General features: G+C 41.7%; 1 protein-coding gene across 10 annotated transcripts in view; it reads left to right on the top strand.

Moving 5' to 3' along the window:
* SAMD12 (sterile alpha motif domain containing 12) overlaps window positions 1–21,257 on the top strand; it is a 462,238-nt gene that overhangs the window by 422,185 nt on the left and 18,796 nt on the right. For 3 of the 10 annotated variants that reach the window (XR_006544730.2, XR_006544732.2, XR_006544731.2), the window contains exon 5: window positions 2,705–2,844. The exons of the other annotated variants lie outside the window; for them this stretch is intronic. The gene's annotated coding sequence lies outside the window, so the exon portion shown is untranslated. The remainder of the gene's footprint in view (window positions 1–2,704; window positions 2,845–21,257) is intronic. 10 annotated transcript variants of the gene reach the window in all.

Here is a 21,257-nt window from a genome sequence, read left to right as displayed (position 1 = left end):
TTCAGTTTATCATCTCCTCTTACAGACCTGCTTCAGTGTTTTAGTGAGCTAGATGTCAAGCACGGGGTCCCCTGCCCTGAACTTGGCACTTGATGTGTGTGACTTGAACTGGAAGTTCTTTGAAGACAGGAACTGTTTAATCCTCATCTTTCCACATCTGGGCCTGACTTCCTTCTCAGGAGTCCCTTCCCAAAGTTTTGCAGAGTTGAAATAAACTTTCCTACATCACTCAGCATGCTCTTGGGGGGACTTATTTGAGCTCCAGGAAGGTTCTGGCCCATTAACCCTGTTCCCCTGCAAGCACTTAGTGAACTTAATGATCCTGCTGCCCCCAGCAGGGCACCAGACCCACTCGTTCCCCGATGCCTTCCGAATCTTCCCTGGCATCCGGCGGCCATGAGAGCCCTGGCAGCACCACTTCCCCAGTGGCACTTGGGGAGCCAGGCCAAGTTCTCTGTCAAGTTAATGGAGCGACCTTCTTTTAAGTTGTGGCCAAGGCAGCCTCATGTTCAGAGGCAGAGGGCTCTCTCCCTGGAGCTATAAGCTCTTAAGTTTTATGTCTGTGGCTGCGTAGCACCTGGAACATAACAAACATTTAACATATGGGGAAGGATGGAGAGAGAGAAGGAAGGAGAAAGGGAGGCAGGGAGGGAGAAAAAGAGAACTGGATTCTTGGTAGTGTTAGCCTCAAGATGTGTATCATTTACCTAATATAGGATGGAGATCAAGGAGAGCTACTTTTACTGTTTCCTAATAAAAAGTCTTCTCCCATGAGTGATTTTATGACCTCTACAAGCAAAGGGCAAGAGGGAAGCAACAAAATCATTTGGTCATTCCAATAGATGCTTTCTCCCATCCTCTGCCCTTTCAACAAATCTCAGTTGAGAAATATCTGTTGATAGGTGAGCAAGGATAATGTCATTGAATAAAAATGGATGGAAACCAATAGAAACTCAAAATGTTTTTAGTGCCAGAAATACTGTTTGCTCAACAATAAGTAACATCAGAGGACTGAAAGCTTTCCCACAGAGGTCAGCAGTTCTGCGAGTGAGGCACCGAAATTCACACCTCTGCCAGAAGCACTCTCTTCCTGGCATGACAAAGGAAAACTGAAATCTGTTCACGTCAATACCCAGAGGAGGCGAGTTTACCTCTTCTGATTATTGTTCAGGTGTGTCATTCTCCAAAGAGCCAGCCTCCGGAGGCTTGTGAGACCTGTTATAAAATGTAAAAGCTTTGTTTTAAAATGGATAAGTCCTTTTTATGTTTTTGTTTTGCTTTGCTTTGTTTTTACTCTTGGAACTAAACTGTAGCCTGCAGATGTCTGTCCTGTGTGAACCTCAGATGTACTCCTGTTTTAGCAAGCATCGCTTTTATTTCCATAATTGGCCATATCATGAAGCACACCACCTGGGCTAGACTATATCTTTGGTTGTCTTTGTAATTTTAAAATATTGTTCTTTATAGCGATTCGTTATCTGAGAATCTCAATTCTGGAGTCAAAGTATTTGAGGTTAGAAATTAAGGATAATAATAGTAACACTTGGATGCAAGAACTTTTTCTTCCCTTACTTCATTGAATCATCACAACAACCTATGACCTGAGTATATTATAATATACTTGTTATGAATATGAGGGAATCACTAGCCAAAGCTAGAATCCAGAATCCTCCAGAGCCTGTAACACTTCCATCCACTCTGTGGCTCCAAATACACCTTTAGCCACTCTTTGTTTTTCTTTAATACACTGTTGTTTTTGTTTAGTCACTAAGTCACGTCTGACACCATAGACTGAAGCCTGCCCGGCTCCTCTGTCCATGGGATTTCCCAGGCAGGAATAGTGAAGTGGGTTGCCATTTCTTTCTCCAGGGAATCTCCCCAGACCAGGTATCGAACCCATATCTCCTGCATTGGAAGCTGATTCTTTGCCACTGAGCCACCAGAGAAGCCCTTTCCTATAGCACCTATCAATTTCCAGCATACAAAATAATTCACCTATTAAGTGTATTGTCTATTGTCTTTCCCCTCACTAGACTATGAGTCCCATGAATGCAAACATTCTTTTTTTCTGTTCTGTTCATTGCTCTTACCTAAAGTCAAGACAAGAGCCTAACACATAGTAAGCTTTCACTGTATATTGCAATAATTATCATCTATGTTTATCTACCGTACTGTGCCAATCCTATTCATGTTTCACTAGTGGAAAAACTGAGGTCAGGTGCCACCTGCTGATTTACTAATGATGATACAGTGAGCAAGTTGGCAAGAAAAATCAGATCTCCTTACTGCCAACCCAATTCTTTGCCTAAATCCCAATTCAATCTTGCCGTACTTTTATTATGCTATAAAATGAATAACTGTTTATGAGTTCATTCCCAGGCACATTATTGCTTTTATATCACATCAAAGAACTTGAGACGGGCAAAAGATATAGCCCTATTGATTGTTCTCAGAGACTCAACTTTTCCATCCCACAAGGAATCCACGCTTAAGGTTCATTTTGGGGACAGAAGCAAATTTACCTCTGTGTCAGGACAGAGTTGCCAGACTGTCTGGTGTTAGGAATCTTGAAGTCAGTCATCTGAACTGAGAACCCTTATCTGTTCATCTCCATCATATTCTGACAGAAACTTAGAACTGACCCAAAGTCAAAATCCTGAGATGTTTTCAGCTTTTGGAGACTCAGTGGGTTGGTGTCTTCTAGGGGAAATCCAGGAGCTGTGGGAAGTAGCAGGAAAGTGACTCACCCATCCTGGAATTAGTCATTGAAGCCGTGGGCCTGGGATGCAGGGCTGAAGTCCTGGATGTTGGCTGAAGAAGAAAGTGCCAACTTTAGAAGCAAGGGTATGTTAAAATAAAAGTGTCTGACTTTCTGATAAAAGACAAAAGATTCCAGAGCCTGTCAGGAGAATCCATTTATATGAGCATGAGTTTTATTACTAGCAACCTTAATCTTCATCAGTTCAGTTCAGTCGCTCAATCGTGTCTAACTCTTTGTGACCCCATGTACTGCAGCATGCCAAGCCTCCTTGTCCATCGCCAACTCCCAGAGTTTACTCAAACTCATGTCCATTGAATCGGTGATGCCATCCAACCATTTCATCCTCTGTCGTCCTTTTCTCCTCCCACCTTAAATCTTTCCTAGCATCAGGGTCTTTTCAAATGAGTCAGCTCTTTGCATCAGGTGGCCAAAGTATTGGAGTTTCAGCTTCAACATCAGTCCTTCCAATGAACACCCAGGACTGATCTCCTTTAGGATGGACTGGTTGGATCTCCTTACAGTTCAAGGGACTCTCAAGAGTCTTCTCCAACACCACAGTTCAAAAGCATCAATTCTTTGGTGCTCAGCTTTCTTTATAGTCCAACTCTCACATCCATACATGACCACAGGAAAAACCATAGCCTTGACTAGACGGACCTTTGTTGGCAAAGTAATGTCTCTGCTTTTTAATATGCTGTCTAGGTTGGTGATAACTTTCCTTCCAAAGAGTAAGCATCTTTTAATCTTCACAGTAACATCTCATTCTGTCTACAGTGGAATATGTCACTTTCAGTAGAAAATATAGGAAGAGAGACTTTTCTGCTACTAATGACATGCCTGGACTACTCTGCTATCAAACTCATGCACAAGGCTGCTGGCCAAAAAAGGGGGACTTATTTGTAGTTTAACAAGTCAAGTGGCCCATAGACATTAAACTTATGATGTTGAATTGATTAGTACTAGGCTCTGGACATGAATTTGAGCAAACTCCGGTAGATAGTGAAGGACAGGGAAGCCTGAACACAGGAGCCTGAGGGGCTGCAGTCCATAGAGTCGCAAAGAGTCAGACATGATTTAGAGACTGAACAACAATGGGCTCTATTAGGGACTTCCCAGGTGGTGCTAGTGATAAACATCTGCCTGCCAGTGAAGAAGATGTAAGAGACTCAGGTTCAATCTCTGGGTCGGCAAGATTCCCTGGAGGAGGGCATGGCAACCCACTCCAGTATTCTTGCCTGGAGAATCCCATGGACAGAGGAGCTTGACGGCCTACAGTCCATGGGGTCACAGAGGCAGACACTACTAAAGCGACTTAGCACACACACAGGCTCTATTGGGCATGCACTATTCTTTAAAGCTTTCTACACTTTAAAAATACATTTTTAAAAATATACTTTCTCATAAGTTTTAGATGAGTGTAAAATCATCCTGAGTAATTGCAGAGACTTTTTTTTTCCTTAATATTTATTTATTTGGCTGACTCAAGTCTTAGTTGTGGTGCGAAGGCTGAGTTGCCCTGTGGCACGTGGGATCTTAGTTCCTGGGCCAGGGATTGAACCTGAGTCCCCTGCCCTAGAAAGCACATTCTTTTGTGACCTTTGTGTATAACATGGAGATGACAGGACTTAAGTTCCAAGATTATTGTGAAGATAAGTAGTAATATAAATAAATAGCCTAGCGTATTTTCTGATATGTGTTTTTTTCATATTTTAATGGACTTTTTAAAAAAGTTTTAACTGGAAGATAATTGCAGCATTGTATAAGTAGAAGGTGGATTCTTCATCATTAGGCCACCAAGGAAGTCCCTATAACAGAGATTCTTACACTTTCCATTTTATAAGTTAGAAACCTGAGTTAAGAGACACTCAGGACATGCCCTACGACAAATCCTCTGGCTTCTCAGTCTTTCCCACTGTGAGTTTCTGCCCCCTTCTCACCGTGATGTCTCTACCTGGATGTCCTGTAGGCTTCTCAAATACATAACAAGAGGCAAATTCAATATCTTCTCTTCTCAGAGAAAAAAAAAAAGAAAGAAAAGCCCATTCCTCTTCCCCCTTATTATCTAATAACTGTTCTACTTCAGTCACCCACTCTAGAAACTTTGGAGTCTCCGTTGAACATCCCCTCTTTTCTCCTGCCGTATGTCTTAGGTAACTCAGGATTTTCATTTTTGAAATGTCTGTCAAAACTCTTCTGTCTTGTCCATTGTTACTGGTACTGCTCTGCTTCAGGCCTTTATCATCTCTTACTTGGCCTGTGCTAATACTCAGTAGTTTAGTTCATTCAACAATTCATCATTGGGGCTTCCCTGGCAGTCCAGTGGTTAAAACTTCATTTTCCAGTGCAGGACACTAGTGAGTTCAATCCCTGGTCAGGGAGCTAATATGCTCTGTGACCAAAAAAACAAAACATAAAACAGAAACAATATTGTAACAAATTCAATAAAGACTTTAAAAAATCACCCAGATTGAAAAGAATCTTTACCCCAAAATGTCATCATTGAACCTCTGCCATGTACCAGACACTGTGCTTGATGCTAGGGAGCCTGTCCTGGGCAAAAGCAAGCATAGACCTTGTCTGCATGGCACTCTGTTCTCTAATTTTGTTGTTGTTCAGTCACTAAGCTGTGTCTGACTCATGACCCCATGGACTGCAGCATGCCAGGCTTCCCTGTCCTTCACTATCTCCCAGAGCTTACTCAAACTCATGTCCATCCAGCCAGTGATGCCATCTGACCATCTGATCCTCTGTCGTCCCCTTCTCCTCCTACCTTCAGTCTTTCCCATCATCAAGGTCTTTTCCAATGAGTCAGCTCTTCGTATCAGGAAAGTATTGGAGCTTCAGCTTCAGCATCAGTCCTTCCAGTGAGTATTCAGGGTTGATTTTCTTTAAGACTGACTGGTTTGACCTCCTTACTGTCCAAGGGACTCTCAAGAGTCTTCTCCAGCACCACAGTTCTCTAATTAGTTATAATCAAATAATCACTCCAACAAATATAAAAGGGTAACTGTGAAAAATACATGATTACCTTGTCAGGAGTGCTAGTACAGAATGCTATTTCTAAACTGTGTATATGATCATGGCACAGTCTCTGCTTTACAGAGGTTCCTAACCACTCATCACCTACATGATAAAATCTGAACACATTAGCTGAGCATACATGTCTCTTCATGATCCGGCTCCAAACATTAGATGAGGTTGCAAGCCTCCTCCAACTCAATTAATTCATCCTATGACTCAGCCATATCTGATATTGTTTTCACATGTTACCCTTCTGGAAACAAGTGTGTTCCTTGCTTCTTCCACACCTTAGCTTAAGCAAAACTCTTCCAGCAGTGCTGGTCCTCTAGCTATGTAAGGAGATATCCTACTCATAGTGCAGATTCAACTTAAGGCCTCTTCCCACTCCCTGGATGTAATTAATTATTCTTTATGTTTTCTATGCCACTCACATGGCATGTCTCCCACTGGAATATAGTTATTAATAGTTTCTCTTTCTACCTCCCTCCCTGCCAGATTGTGACCCACTTGTGGGCAGAGATTGTTTCAGTTAATATAGATTTGATTTGATGTTACTGCATAAGCCAGACCATAAACACATAGTTAGGGAGACAAAAATATTTTGTTTCTTTAAAATTAATTTTTATTAATTTTTACCACAGTTGTGTCAGTTTCTGCTGTACAGCAAAGTGAATCAGCTGTATGTAATACATATTCCCTCTTTTTTGGATTTCCTTCTCATTTAGATCACTACACAGTGCTAAGTAGAGTTCCCTGAGCTATGCAGTATGTTCTCAGTAGTTATCCATGTTATACGTAGTATTAATAGTGTATATATGTCAATCCCCATCTCCCAATTCCTCCCAACCCCCACTTTCCTCCCTTGGTGTCCTAGCATTTATTCTCTATATCTTTGTCTCTATTTAAGTTTTGTAAATAATATCATCTATACTTTTTTCTAGATTCCACATGTATGCATTAATATACATATATTTTTCTGTTTCTCACTTACTTCACCCTTTATGATGTCTCTAGATCCACCCATATCTCTATGTTTCATTCCTTTTTGTAGCTGAACAATAGTCCATTATATATACATATCACATCTTCTTTATCCATTCACCTGTCAATGGACATAAAATTTGCTTCCATGTCCTGGCTATAGTAAATAGTGCTGCAAAAAATATTTTTTTTCATTTACTTCTTTTCACTGTGACTTTCTAATTTCTTTTTTTTAATATTAATTTATTTATTTTAATTGGAGGCTAATTACTTTACAATATTGTATTGGTTTTGCCATACATCAACATGAATCCACCACAGGTATACACGTGTTCCCCATCCTGAACTCCCCTCCCACCTCCCTCCCCATCCCATCCCTCTGGGTCATCCCATTGCACCAGCCCCAAGCATCCAGTATCATGCGTCAAACTTGGACTGGCGATTCGTTTCATGTATGATATTATACATGTTTCAATGCCATTCTCCCAAATCATCCCACCCTTTCCTTCTCCCTCTCCCACAGAGTCCAAAAGACTGTTCTATACATCTGTGTCTCTTTTGCTGTCTCTCATACAGGGTTATCATTACCATCTTTCTAAATTCCATATATATGCATTAGTATACTGTATTGGTGTTTTTCTTTCTGGCTTACTTCACTCTGTATAACAGGCTCCAGTTTCATCCACCTCATTAGAACTGATTCAAATGTATTCTTTTAATGGCTGAGTAATACTCCATTGTGTATATGTACCACAGCTTTCTTATCCATTCATCTGCTGATGGACATCTAGGTTGGTTCCATGAGCACTTCTTTGCCCTCAATTTAATGTCAGGAAGTTTTCCTGCTTGGTTGGGGGTTTTTGTAGGAAATCATATGCAAATAATTCCAGAGACCTTTATATCATCATATTCAACAATGTGTCATCTCTTCACTGTGTACACTATGTCCCTCCTGCTTTTTAAACCTTTGGCATAAGAACAAGTTTTGCATATTTGCATAATTACTATTTACATAATTATAAAGTGACCACATCAAAATATGGAAAAGGTGTTCTTTGGGAAGACTTTGATCTATTTGTTTGTTTGTTTCATGGCTATAAATTACCAGGAATGGATGAATTAACTGTTAACTGTTTCCATTACCTTTCCAACCTTGACCAAGCCTAGATCTTGTCTCTCTGTGCTTGAATTATGATTATGGCCAATTGGTTCCCAAGGTGTGCAACAGGAAATTGAGAAACCCATGAGAATAGCTGTGAACAGTTCTTTGAGAAACTGATTTTACAACATGATGAGAATGGTAGAAGAAAAATGTAGTGATAAACTAAAAACAGACCCTTGGGAAGGATGTAAGATTTTCTTTCAAATGTACACTTCTTAAGGACCTTTAGATTTCAGGCATCTGGCAATTGAAAGGAAACATTTCTTCAGTTCAGTTCAGTTGCTCAGGCCTGTCCGACCCTTTGCGACCCCATGAATTGCAGCACGCCAGGCCTCCCTGTCCATCACCAACTCCCAGAGTTCACTCAGACTCACTTCCATCGAGTCAGGGATGCCATCCAGCCATCTCATCCTCTGTCGTCCCCTTCTCCTCCTGCCCCCAATCCCTCCCAGCATCTGAGTCTTTTCCAATGAGTCAACTCTTTGCATGAGGTGGCCAAAGTACTGGAGTTTCAGTTTTAGCATCATTCCTTCCAAAGAACACCCAGGACCGATCTCCTTTAGAATGGGCTGGTTGGATCTCCTTGCAGTCCAAGGGACTTACAGGAGCCTTCTCCAACACCAGAGTTCAAAGGCATCAATTCTTCAGTGCTCAGCCTTCTTCACAGTCCAACTCTCACATCCATACATGACCACAGGAAAAACCATAGCCTTGACTAGACAGACCTTTGTTGGCAAAGTAATGTCTCTGCTTTTGAATATGCTATCTAGGTTGGTCACAACTTTCCTTCCAAGGAGTAAGCGTCTTTTAATTTCATGGCTGCAGTCACCATCTGCAGTGATTTTGGAGCCCCCAAAAATAAAGTCTGACACTGTTTCCACTGTTAGAGGCTATCAAATCTCATATTCCACAACCTGATAGTCATAGACTGTTAGACTATTAGACAATGCCATAAAATACAGAATCATGGTCATATTATTCATGTAGATCAAAACAATGGATAGATAGCTTTCTAAAATATAAAATAAAAAATTAATAGCCCAGCAGAATTGCTGTAGAGAACAAGATATTATTCACCATGTCCATTACTGAAGGATGTGACGGTGGAATTATACATAACCAAGTACTCACTCAGGGTGGTGTGTGCATCACAAGACCCTGATTCTCTCAACAGCAGAACTCCCAGGCCAGTCCCTCCAGCCATGAGTAGCCTCAACCATTTACTCAGAGGGCCAGACAAGCATGATCACTTTTAATATATGCCATTACTGTCACCAGATGAGGACTAGAATTCTGATTATAAGGATGCTATCAGATAAATAGTAGAAATCAGGATGATTCTGTTCCATTTCTCTAGTGCTATGTAACCAACTATACCCAAAACTTAGTGGTTTATAATAAAACAACTACCATTTCATTATATCGTACACATTTGAGTGTTGGGAACTGGGGCAGGGCTCAGCTAGGCTCCTTTTCGACCTCACATGGCATTGAATGTGGCTCATATGTGGCATTCAGCTGGTGGCAGGGTTGGTCGAAGACAGATTTACTTGTGTTCCTGGTGCTTTGGTAGGGATGGCTGGAAGACTGGGCTCAGCTTTCCACTTTCCGTAGAATCTCAAGGCTTCTCCATGTGGTCTTTCCTATAGTGTGGTGAGACTTAACAGACCAAGCTGCCCGCCTCTTACAGGCCAGTCCTAGACCTGGGATAGCATCATGATCCCATTCTCCACTGTTCAAAGCAGACAGAGGCCAACCCAGATTCAAGAAAAGGGAAATAGATGCCATTTCTCATTGAGAAAGTGTCAAAGAATACGTAGATGCCTTTCCTCCCCAAGAGAATGCAAATTGCCTTGCATATTTGATTTCAGATTTGTGCTGTAGATTTATAACCTAGACAGAATAGATATGTGTTTATTCTGTTTTTCTAAAAGTGTTTATTAAGCATGAGCTTGTTGTGTGCATAGCACTGTGCTGTCTACTGAGAGAGACTGAGAAGAGATACGGGGCACAGTCTCTCCCCCTCCAGGAATTTGCATCTTGATGTGAATACAAGACAAACACATAGCAAGCAATTAGAGCATATACTAATATAATTAAAGTGGGAAAATACACATCATAGACCAGTGTGGCCAACACAAATGCCTGTAGGGCTCAGGCAAACCCAGAAACGAGAGGTATGCTGTCCTGGGAACAGTCAGGAGTGTGATGGGACTTTGGAGGGCTGGGGAGTTCGTGGCACATCTCAGGAGGTAACTCTGCTCAGCTCCAGCCAACTATTGTCATTTGAGAATATGGGACAATGATGCCACAACTACCGATTTTTCAAAGAAGTATATTCCTCTTCATTTTTGCGTGTTGACAATTAATTAAAATTTGACCTACATGCCACCAGTTTGCAACCCCTAAAAAGATAAGTGCTTTAAAGATTTGTGAAAACAGATGAAGTTAGACTGGAGCAGCACTATTTAAAGTGTGAACTGCACGGGACTTTCCTGGTGGTTCAGTGGCTAAGACTCCTCCCTCTCAATACAGGGGGTCCAGGTTTGATCCCTGATTGGGGAACTAGATCCCACATGCTGCAACTGCAAGTTTTCATGCCATAGCTAAAGATCCACATGCCTCAATGGAGATCAAAGATCCTGTGTGCCACAACTGAGACTGATACTGTCAAATAAATGAGTGAGTAAGTAAGTAAGTGTGAGCCGCAGACCAAGGCTAGGCTGTACGCTGTGCATGACTAATCCACAGTGAAGTCAATAACTTGAGGATAAGTATTGTGGCATACTCTACAGCACTTTAACACCCAAGCCTGTGCCTGGTATGCTTGTCCTATGAGGATGGACCAGTGTTGGTCCTGCAGAACTTGACTGTAAGCTGTGTTTGTTGTGTGCTGCATGGTAGCCCTGCATTGCAAGAGCATGTGGGACCAAGCCCCATGGAATAGAGCCCCCTGTGAGGTCCCACGGAGAAGCTGGACCTCAAATGATAAAAAGAGCTGGGCTAAGCAAGAGGGGACAGAAAGCTTTACTGGGTATTAGGAATCGTTGTTGTTCAGTTGCTAAGTTGTGTCTGACTCTTTGAGACCCCGTGGACTGCAGCACACCAGCCTTCCCTGTCCTTCACCATCTCCCAGAGCATGCTCAAACTCATGTCCATTGAGTCAGTGGTGCCATCCAACCATCTCATCCTCTGTCACCCCTTTCTCCTGCCCTCAATCTTTCCCAGCCTTAGGATCTTTACCAATGAGTCGGCTCTTCGAATCAGTATTGGAGCTTCAGCTTCAGCATCAGTTCTTCCAATGAATATTCAGGGTATTAGGAATAGCATGCCCCCAAAATCAAAGGAGAGTTTATTTGTGAGAAATGTTGTGGAAGGCACAGATGGAATGTGGAGTGATGATAGAAAGCCCCAGATACAGCCTCGTGCCCTGGAACTTACCTTGTGAGGAACACCCCTAGAGGGTCTTGGAAAGCAATTGTCCATTGCTAACTTCCTGAAATGCTTTTTCCACTCTTTTCTCATTTCTTTCAAGATCTGGTTCAAATTCCACTCTCTCAATTTATGCAACAGTGATCGCTTTTTTTTTTGTATCAACTAATACTTTATTTATACTGTCATCATTCCATGGCCATCCCTCTGTATCTGTGGGGGATTGGCTTCAGAACCTGCCACTGATACCAAAATCCTCAGGTGTTTGTGTTCCATAGCCCTCCATATCCTTGGATGTGGAACCCAGAGATATGGAATGCTGACTGTATTATTTATTGAAAAATAACCACATGTAAGTGGACCCACAAAGTTTAAACCCATGTTTTTCAAGGGTCAACTACATACATATATTATCTTTCCTCCCTAATATTTGATGTACTTTGTGGGCAAAAACTCCCTTACCCAGCCCTGAGTCCCCTTCAGAATCTAGCAAGATCTCTTGCCCATAGTAAATATTCATGTGTGTGCTGATAAACAAGACACACAGTTCTGCAGGGCAGACTCCTGTGATAAGAGCATTTGGAATAGGTTAGAGCAGAAGAATAAAACATAAGCAAAGGTCTGAACAATGAATGCTGAGAGCGAGCACTGGAAAAGGATAACCTTATATAGAATGTGCATACAGTATACTTTGCTGACAAAGGTCTGTGTAGTCAAAGTTATGGTTTTTCCAGTACTCATATATGGATGTTAGAGTTGGACCATAAAGAAGACTGAGCACTGAAGAACTGATGCTTTCAAACTGTGGTGGAGCTGGAGAAGACTCTTGAGAGTCCCTTGGACAGTAAGGAAATCAAACCAGCCAATCCTAAAGAAAATCAACCCTGAATATTAGTTTAAAGGACTGATGCTGAAGCTGAAACTCAAATACTTTGGCCACCTAATGTGGAGAGCCAACTCACTGGAAAAGACCCTGAGGCTGGGAAAGATTGAAGGCAGGAGGAGAAGGGAGCAACAGAGGACAAGATTGTTGGATGGCATCTCTGATTCAATGGACATGAATTTGAGCAAACTCCAGGAGATGGTGAAGAACAGGGAAGCCCGGTGTGCTACATTTCATGGGATCGCACAGTCAGACATGACTTAGTGACTGAACAACAACGAAAACATTGCACATAAGTTTATTAAGCTGTGGTACATGTATCCCTATGTTAAATGTCCCCAGACTGTTGCAATTCAGTACATTTTCTGTTTCTTCAGTCCTCTGCCAAATCCTACTAAATGGTACCACGTGTGGGTCCCCGCTACTGTGTATCCTGATTTACTTCATGGAACTTGTTTGAGTGAGGATGAAAGGGTATTTCCTGTATGTCCATGGAATAAAGAGCACTTTGTAACAGCTTTTTCCCTTGCAATATAGAATCCTCTTAAAGCCTTTTCACTAGTACTAAATTTATTTTTGGTATTCTACATCGGGTGTCAGCAAACTTGTGTGTGTGAAGAACCATAGTAAATATTTTTGGCGTTGTGGATTATATGATCTCTGTAGCAACAACTCAGCTCTTCCACTGTAATTTGAAAGTAACCATAGACAATACATAAATGGATGGGTGTGGTCATTCCAGTGCAACTTGATTTATAAAAACAGGGGGTAGGCTGGATTTTCCTTATAGGTGCTCCAGTTTTCCAGCACCTGTTCTAGATTACTGGAATGGCCAGACGCAAGCTTTTGAAAGAGAGGAATTGGACTGTAACTTCGTTTTTATGTTTAAAAGTAACAGATTTTTCGTTTGTAGAGAAATTTCTCTAGTTTGCTCATTTCTTTTATTTTTAGATTCTCATTAGTTACCTGTTTCATACATACTAGTATATGTATGTCAAACCCAGCCTCCCAATTCATCCCACCCTCTTATTCCCCCTTGATATCTCTACATTTGTTCTCTATGTCTGCGTGTCTCTTTCTGCTTTGCAAATAGGTTCGTCTGTATCATTTTTCTAGATTCCTTGTGTATGCACTAACATACAATATTTGTTTTGTCTCTTTCTGACTTACTTCACCCTGTATGACACACTCTAGGTCCATCCAGGTCTCTACAAATGGCACAATTTCATTCCTTTTTATGGTGGAATAATATTTCATTGTATATATGTGCCATATCTTCATTATCCATTCCTCTGCTCAGTGGACATTTAGTTTGCTTTCCATGTCCTGGCTATTAATAAATAATGCTATAAAAAAACTACACTAGTCAGAATGACCATAATAAATCTACAAACAATAAATGTTAGAGAGGGTATGGAGAAAAGAGAATTCTCTTACACTGTTGGTGGGAATATAAACTGGTGCAGCCACTAAGGAGAACAGTGTGGAGTTTTCTTAAGAAACTCAAAATAGAGCTACCGTTTTTGTTCTTGTTCAGTCAATCCCGCTCCTGGGCATATATCCAGAGAAAATCATAATTCCAAAATATACATGCACCCCAAGTTTATAGCTTACTCACTCTATTCAGATCTTTTTAGTCCTTCAAATAAGTTCTCCGTACATCTAACAACTGCGGTAGTAGCCTGACCTCTTGTTCAACCTCTCATTTAAGTGCTGGGTCCTATCTAATCTCCACCTCCATCTCCAGCTATTGTTCCACTGCATTTTCTACTCTAATCTATTATGTCCAAATGCTGTAAGACACTGTCTCCTGCACAACCAATTTCATTAAGAAATGGTAGCTTTGTCATCAACCAGCAAGTCATGGAAAAGAATGACAATTTCATGAGTGCTGTAACTTTAAAGCACAGAGAAACACCAGCAATTTGTATTGGGTTCAACACTAAGTTGACTTTCCTTCCCCTTCTTGATTTCCATAATAGACAACAAGTTTCTAACATCCATACTCATGTTAGATAGCATCCTTCACATATGTCTATTAAAAGGCTTCCTGCTTCAGTGATGAGTGGACTTTCCTTAAGACAAAGAAGATCTGTCTCTTTAAGCCTCTTCAGTTGAACATTGCACTGCAAGAGAAAATGCTTGACAGCGTTGCCTCTTGAGACACAGACATCTTTACCAAGGGCACACACTCGTAGCGTCGGTTCTAACACTACAGAAACCATAGCCTCGGCATGCAGACCATGAGCTGTTGAGACAAAAGATTTTGACATCCTGGCATAGAAAGTTAACAGCGATGTGAAATACATTTGATTGCTGTCTAAAGTAACATCATGGTCAGCCAGACTTCTGTCTCGACGTGGAGCCTTTCTGTCACAAAGACATGACTGATTCCATTCCGTGCATTGGTCTGTCAACAAGGTAATCTACATCTTCTTCAGATTTCATTCTAAATAACCCGTGACTGAGATGAATGAGTCCCTAGTGACTCTTACTTGTTTCCACTAAGATATTATTCATTGAGGCCACCACTGGATATCTAAAAAAGCTTGGGAATTTCACAAGCACATTTGCATCTAATTCGTGAACTCTACTCCAAATTCCAAGAAGTGTTTAAGATTGTGTGGGGGGCAGGGAGGGGTCTGAAACTTTCCCCCTCTTGAGTATTTCTTAACTCTTCTCTATTTCTTTCCTACATGCGTACGTGCTGAGTCACTTCATTTATATCCGACTCTTTGCAACCCCATGAACTGTAGCCCACCATGCTCCTCAATTTTCCAGGCAAGAATACTAGAATGGGTTGCATTTCCTTCTCCTGGGGATCTTCCTGACCCAGGGATCAAACACAAATCTCTTAGGTCTCCTACATTGACAGGCGGGTTCTTTACCACTAGCGCCATCTGAGAAACCCATTTCTTTCCTGGGCCCAGCACAACTCAGCTCTTCTAAGGATTTCCAGTGATGGAAGAAATTCCTTGAGGGTGAGGAGAAAGGACTTTCTTAAAATTTTCATTTATAATCTACAGATCTCAAGAAAAAAACAATGAGTTGAATTTTAAGCCCTATACCTCTCTCATCATATGATTAGATGAGAACTGAGCAGTAAGACAATCAGAACCCTCCAAGTCCTGCTTAGCCCCAGTAACCCCAGTGTATTAAATAATTATGCACAAGCCTCAGTCCAATAATTTAAAAATCTAGATTGACTTCCAGGTCCTGCTTCTTTAAGGTTCTTGAACAGACCTTCTTAAAGTATCTGTGAAAATTAACAAGGTAGTGAATTTCAATTACCTGTTGCTGCATTAAAAAACAGCCACATTTTTTTTTTAATTTTTATTGGAGTGTACTTGATTTACAATGTTGTGTTAGTTTCAGGCGTACAACAAAGTGAATCAGTTATATGTATACATATATCCATTCTTTTTTAGATTCTTTTCCCATATAGTTCATTAAAGAGTATAGAGTAGAGTTCCCTGTGCTATACAGTAGGTCCATAGTCACTTACTTTATATGTAGTAGTGTGTATAAGTCAAGTCCCAATCTTAGAGGCCCACAACAGTCACTAATTGGCTATGATTTTGCAGTTTGGGTGACTCAACAAGGAGCTCATCTTTTCCCCCACATGTTATCAGCTGGGGCTGAGATCCACATCCAAGATGGCACACTCCAGTGGCTAGCAAGTTAGTCAAGGCAGGTGGCTAGTTGCTCAGCTGGAGTGTCAGCTGGGAACCTCAGTTCTTCTCTATGTGGGCCTTTCCATGTGGCCCCTTGGCTTGCTTATAACATGGTGGCTGGGTTCTCAGAGGGAGGAAGCAGAACTTTCCAATCCTCCCAGATATTAGGTCCAGTGCCATTTCTGCCATATTCTGTTAGACAAAGCAGTCACAGGCCTGGCCCAGATTTTAAGGAGAAGGAAAAAAATACCCCAACAGGAGTTAGGAAGAGGGGCTGTGACAAGAATTTGCAGCCGTCTCTCACTCAGAAATGAAAATACTTTGATTTCCATGGAGATAACTCATAGTTTTTAGTTCCTAGAATGTAAATTTTATCCCCAAAGAGTCATATTTCAATCCAGTATTTTATCTCTTTGCAACCATATGAGAGTTATCCTCCCTGCACTCTTTTGAGATCCACCACTCTCCGTTATTAAATGGAAAGGAGTATGAAATTTGTTGAGCATCTGTTAGGCATAATACCCATAATATATGTTATTTTATTTACTGTATTTCTTTGCTTCTGAGGTATACTATTAGCACTTCTGAATTGTACCTTTTACATTATAATCACTGTAGGTCATATGGCAGTCTTGGCTACATGAACTTGGCTGACTGTTGATATTTTTATCATCTCACTCAAGTTATATATACTATTAGCACTTCACCTGTTGAGTTTAATTGCTATTTTAAAATGTCTTCAAAAAAAATAAAATGTCTTCAGAAATATTACACTATAATTTGGCATTGAAGCAAAAATTTATCCTGAATGCTGAAAGTCATGGAACTAGAACACCATTAGCGAGGCAAATGTTTGACATTGGGATAATGACCTCAATTTCATATTTTTCTGCAAAGCAGTAATCATGAGCTTTACACTGCCTAAAGGAAGATGCCACGAGTAGATGAAGGTGTGTTGATTTTATTACTAGGATGCATGCAAAAGGAATGCCTGTCATACATAAAGCTTACACCTAAAAGTACAGAAATCGCCAGGTTCTTCAGAGCAAATGAAAGAAATACCAAAGAAACTAAATATCATGCATTGTTCAGGACGGTCACAAAAAAAGCATTATCTCATAGTTCCATGAGCAGTGTTTTCTTCTCCTTCCTTTGTCCACAATGTATGCTTAGTCTCTCAGTCATGTCTGCCTCTTTGCGACCCCATGGTCTGTAGCCTGCCAGGCTCTGGGTCTATGGGATTCTCCAGGCAAGAATATTAGAGTGGGTTGCCATGCTCTCTTCCAGGAGATCTTCCCAACCCAGGGATTGTACCCAGGTCTCCCTCATTGCAGGCAGATTCTTTACGGTCTGAGCCACCAGGGAAGCCTATGAATACTGGAGTGGGTAGCCTGTCCCTTCTCCAGGGGATCTTCCCAACCCAGCAATCAAACCAGAGTCCCCTGCATTGCAGGCAGATTCTTTACCAGTTGAGCTAGCAGGGAAGCCCTTGTCCATGATACGTTAAAAAAAAAAAAAATTGCATTTTGGAGTCAATGAAATATAGTAGTTCTCACAAAACCATCTGTAAACCACACATGAATTCCCTCCTTTTACAGATGAAGGAACCTTGGCTTAGAGAGGTTAAATAACTTGACCAGTCTTAAGACTAGTGAGTAGAAAAATCACTGATGTTCATTACCCCACAGTGATTCTTTAAAATTGTAGAGCAACACAGGTGGGTAGTTCTAGAAAGATACTAAATGTTGAATGACAGCCACCACTGCCGTCTCCAGCACTTCACAAACGTGAATGCAGTGCCACGTGCAGTGCCCGCAAACCAAACTCCTCGTCTCTAGAGAGAGAGCTTTCCACAGGCTGGGCCCCTGCCCAGGATCTCCCCACAGTCCTGTTGAGAAGAGCAACTAATAAAAAAGTTCACTCGTGCAGAGTTTCAGTGACTCAATCGATAAAGAATCTGCCTGTGATGCAGGAGACCCGGGTTCAATCCCTGGGTCAAGAAGATCCCCTGGAGAAGGGAATGGCTACCCACTCCAGTATTCTTGCCTGGGAAATCCCATAGAGAGTGCTCTGACAGGCTACAGACCTTGGGATCACATAGAGTCAGACACGACTTAATGACTAAGCCACCACCAATAAGTAATCAAAAATTAATGCTCTGAAAGAGTGACTTTTAAAGAACAATTTCCCAACTCTTAAATTCTCCAAGTTACTATGCCTAGAATGTGGGGCAGATACCACTTGCCCAAACTATCATTTTAAGGCAGTACATCAAGCATCCCCTGGCACCTTACAGGCAAGAGCTATGGTTTGGGCCGCTGCTTGCTCTAAGGAGCAAGGAAACCCTAAGGAGACATGGGAAGCTTCCTCTATCCCATCCTATCTGGGTCAGCTCCTTGTGGGGCTACCATAGCAGTCAGCAAGTTACTATGCAGAGCCTGCCGCCCTCTTCTGCTTTTCCACTGAAGAGACAGAAGGGAAGCAGTTTAAAGGCCCCTCCTATCCTAATGAGAGAGACTCCATCACTTCGATGACAGTCTTTCATTAGGTGTCACTGTCACATAACTTCAGTTCAGTCTCTCACTTGTGTCCAACTCTTTGCCACTGCAGCACACCAGGCTTCCCTGTCCATCGCGAACTCTCGGGAACTTACTCCCGGAGCTCATCACCATAGAGTCAGTGATGCCATCCAACCACCTCATCCTCTGTCATCCCCTTCTCCTCCTGCCTTAAATCTTTTCCACCATCAGGGTCTTTTCAAATGAGTCAGTTCTATGCATCAGGTGGCCAAAGTATTGGAGTTTCAGCCTCAGCATCAGTCCTTCCAATGAACATCCAGGACTGATCTCCTTTAGGATGGACTGGTTTGATCTCCTTGCAGTCCAAGGGACTCTCAAGAGTCTTCTCCAATACCACAGTTCAAAAACATCAATTCTTCAGCACTCAGCTTTCTTTATAGTCCAACTCTTACATCCATATGTGACTACTGGAAAAATCATAGCTTTGACTAGATGGACCTTTGTTGGCAAAGTAATGTCTCTGCTTTTGAATATGCTATGTAGGTTGGTCATAACTTTCCTTCCAAGGAGTAAGCGTCTTTTAATTTCATGGCTGCAGTCACCATCTGCAGTGATTTTGGAGCCCCCCAAAATAAAGTCTGACACTGTTTCCACTGTTTCCCCATCTATTTCCCATGAAGTGATTGAACCAAATGCCATGATCTTCGTTTTCTGAATGTTGAGCTTTAAGCCAACTTTTTCACTCTCCTTTTTCACTTTCATCAAGAGGCTCTTTAGTTCTTCCTCACTTTCTGCCATAAGAGTGGTGTCATCTGGATATCTCAGATCATGAACTCCTTATTGCCAAATTCAGACTTAAATTGAAGAAAATAGGGAAAACCACTAGACCACCGTCACATAGCTACTTAGTTTAGAGACTGCTGAGTGCTCAGGGCAAAACAAAGATGCATAAAATACAAGCCCTTCACATGTGAAGTTTCCCTAAGCAGGAGGGTGGATGAATCTTGGGCAGAATTCCCAGCCATATCTGTTAACAGTAATGAGCACCCTTCCTTCTGTAATATTATCCAGGATGTTATATGATAGTGGTTTTCCTGTGTACAGATCTCTCCATAGACTGGAAGCTTCCTGAGGGCAATGACAAGGATTATTCATCTTTATGTCTCTGGTGTCTTGCATAGTGCCTGGTACAGCAATCCAAAAATGGATGTTCATTTCTTTTGTTCATTCATTCAACAAAATCTTGCAGAGGTTCTGAACAGGGAGAGAGATGATTTATGAGAATATATAAGGCCATGTTGAAGTGGCCTGTGAGATGGCCCAATAGGAACAGGGGAATCGGGGCAGGAGGATGAGGAAGGAAGGACCATGTAAACAAAGGAAGGGCAGGATGGGACAAATTCCATCAGTTACTATGCCTGGAATTCAGGGTGGATACGTCTGGAAGAATGGGCTAAAGTGTCATTGTAAAGGGCCTGGAATATTGGGCCAAGTGTTCTTCTTGAATTGGTGCCATTAGATAGAATCCCCTTGCTCTCCTCAGAACACTCAGGAGGTGGCATTGCTCTGGAGGAGACTGGGGAATCAGGGTCCAGGGGGCTTCTCTTTTAGAAAAATGTGCTGGTGATTTGTCTTTCATCTTGGAAATGATATAGAGTGAATGCCGCGTAAGAACCAGCAGACTCCAGAGCTTATCTGTGATGCTAATGATATTTCCTTAGGGAGGAGGCAGTACATTATAACCAAGAGTCTAGGGTACCAGCTTCCATCCTGGCTCCATCCATTGTCATCAGTGCGACCCGACCACTGTGCCTTAGTTTTCTGGATTGATAATGGCGTTATCAAAGTTAGCAAACTGGAGTTGATAATCACATCATCTCAAAGGTGTTAAAAGGTTTAAAGGAAATGATGTTCAGAAACCTATGAGAACAGTACTTCTTGGCAGGTAAGTGTTCCACAAATGTTAACTACGATCATCTCTTCTCTTCTGTGGACCTTGGTTTCCTCACCCAAAGGGAGATAATACATGTTCTGGACCCACTTCTCCTGGGCCCTGACAGAATAAAATACGATTAAATGCATGAAAGCAATTTGGTAGTCAAGCTCTGCATAGTGGCAGGGTGGAGATAAGGCTGTTAATTATGATGTCCTTGGGTGAAACATAATCCCAAGAGCCTGGACAGGAAGGTGGGGTGTTCACATATTTTCAGGCTGCTGGTTACAGGTGGGTGTGTGTAAATGACTTCTCTAGATGAAGTATGTCAAGATGAGGGCTCTAGTGTTTGACTGGTCAAAGATGGAATAAAGATGGAAACAGGGAAATTTCCTAAGCAAGAAATAAATAAGGTTGCAGCCCTACAGCCTTGTAAGCCATATAATTTCAAACTTCATGGTCTCAGACATCTGGGCTCTATTACCTGAAATCCCATTAAACCTTCAGTTTCATAATTCTGTGTAGAACTTGGTAAATTGCAAGATTCTGCTTATGGCCACCAGCCAGTTCAAGCAATTAATCACAAGGGTCCCGGAGCAGGATTGCAACTCATGCCAAATGGATTCTTTAAGGGGAAACTGTGTACACAAAAGAAATAGCCCCATCCACACAGTTTCGTAGCAACATGCTTTGTAGCTCTGCCAACCCAGAGAAATTATCTGTTATCATTAAGACATCCAAGTCTCATAACTTTTTCCTCAATGGAAATTCATACTCACCAGCCCAAGGAAGATCCTCAAACCTCGTTAACTGTAATGTAGACTGTAACATGCCCAGAGCCAACAAGTCCAGTTCAGACTAAATGAAACCCTACCCTTTACCCACCCTCAG

This window comes from Bubalus bubalis, chromosome 15 (genome assembly GCF_019923935.1).
Source record: "Bubalus bubalis isolate 160015118507 breed Murrah chromosome 15, NDDB_SH_1, whole genome shotgun sequence".
Classification (NCBI taxonomy): Eukaryota; Metazoa; Chordata; class Mammalia; order Artiodactyla; family Bovidae; genus Bubalus; species Bubalus bubalis.
This window is presented reverse-complemented; position numbering and strand designations above follow the sequence as displayed.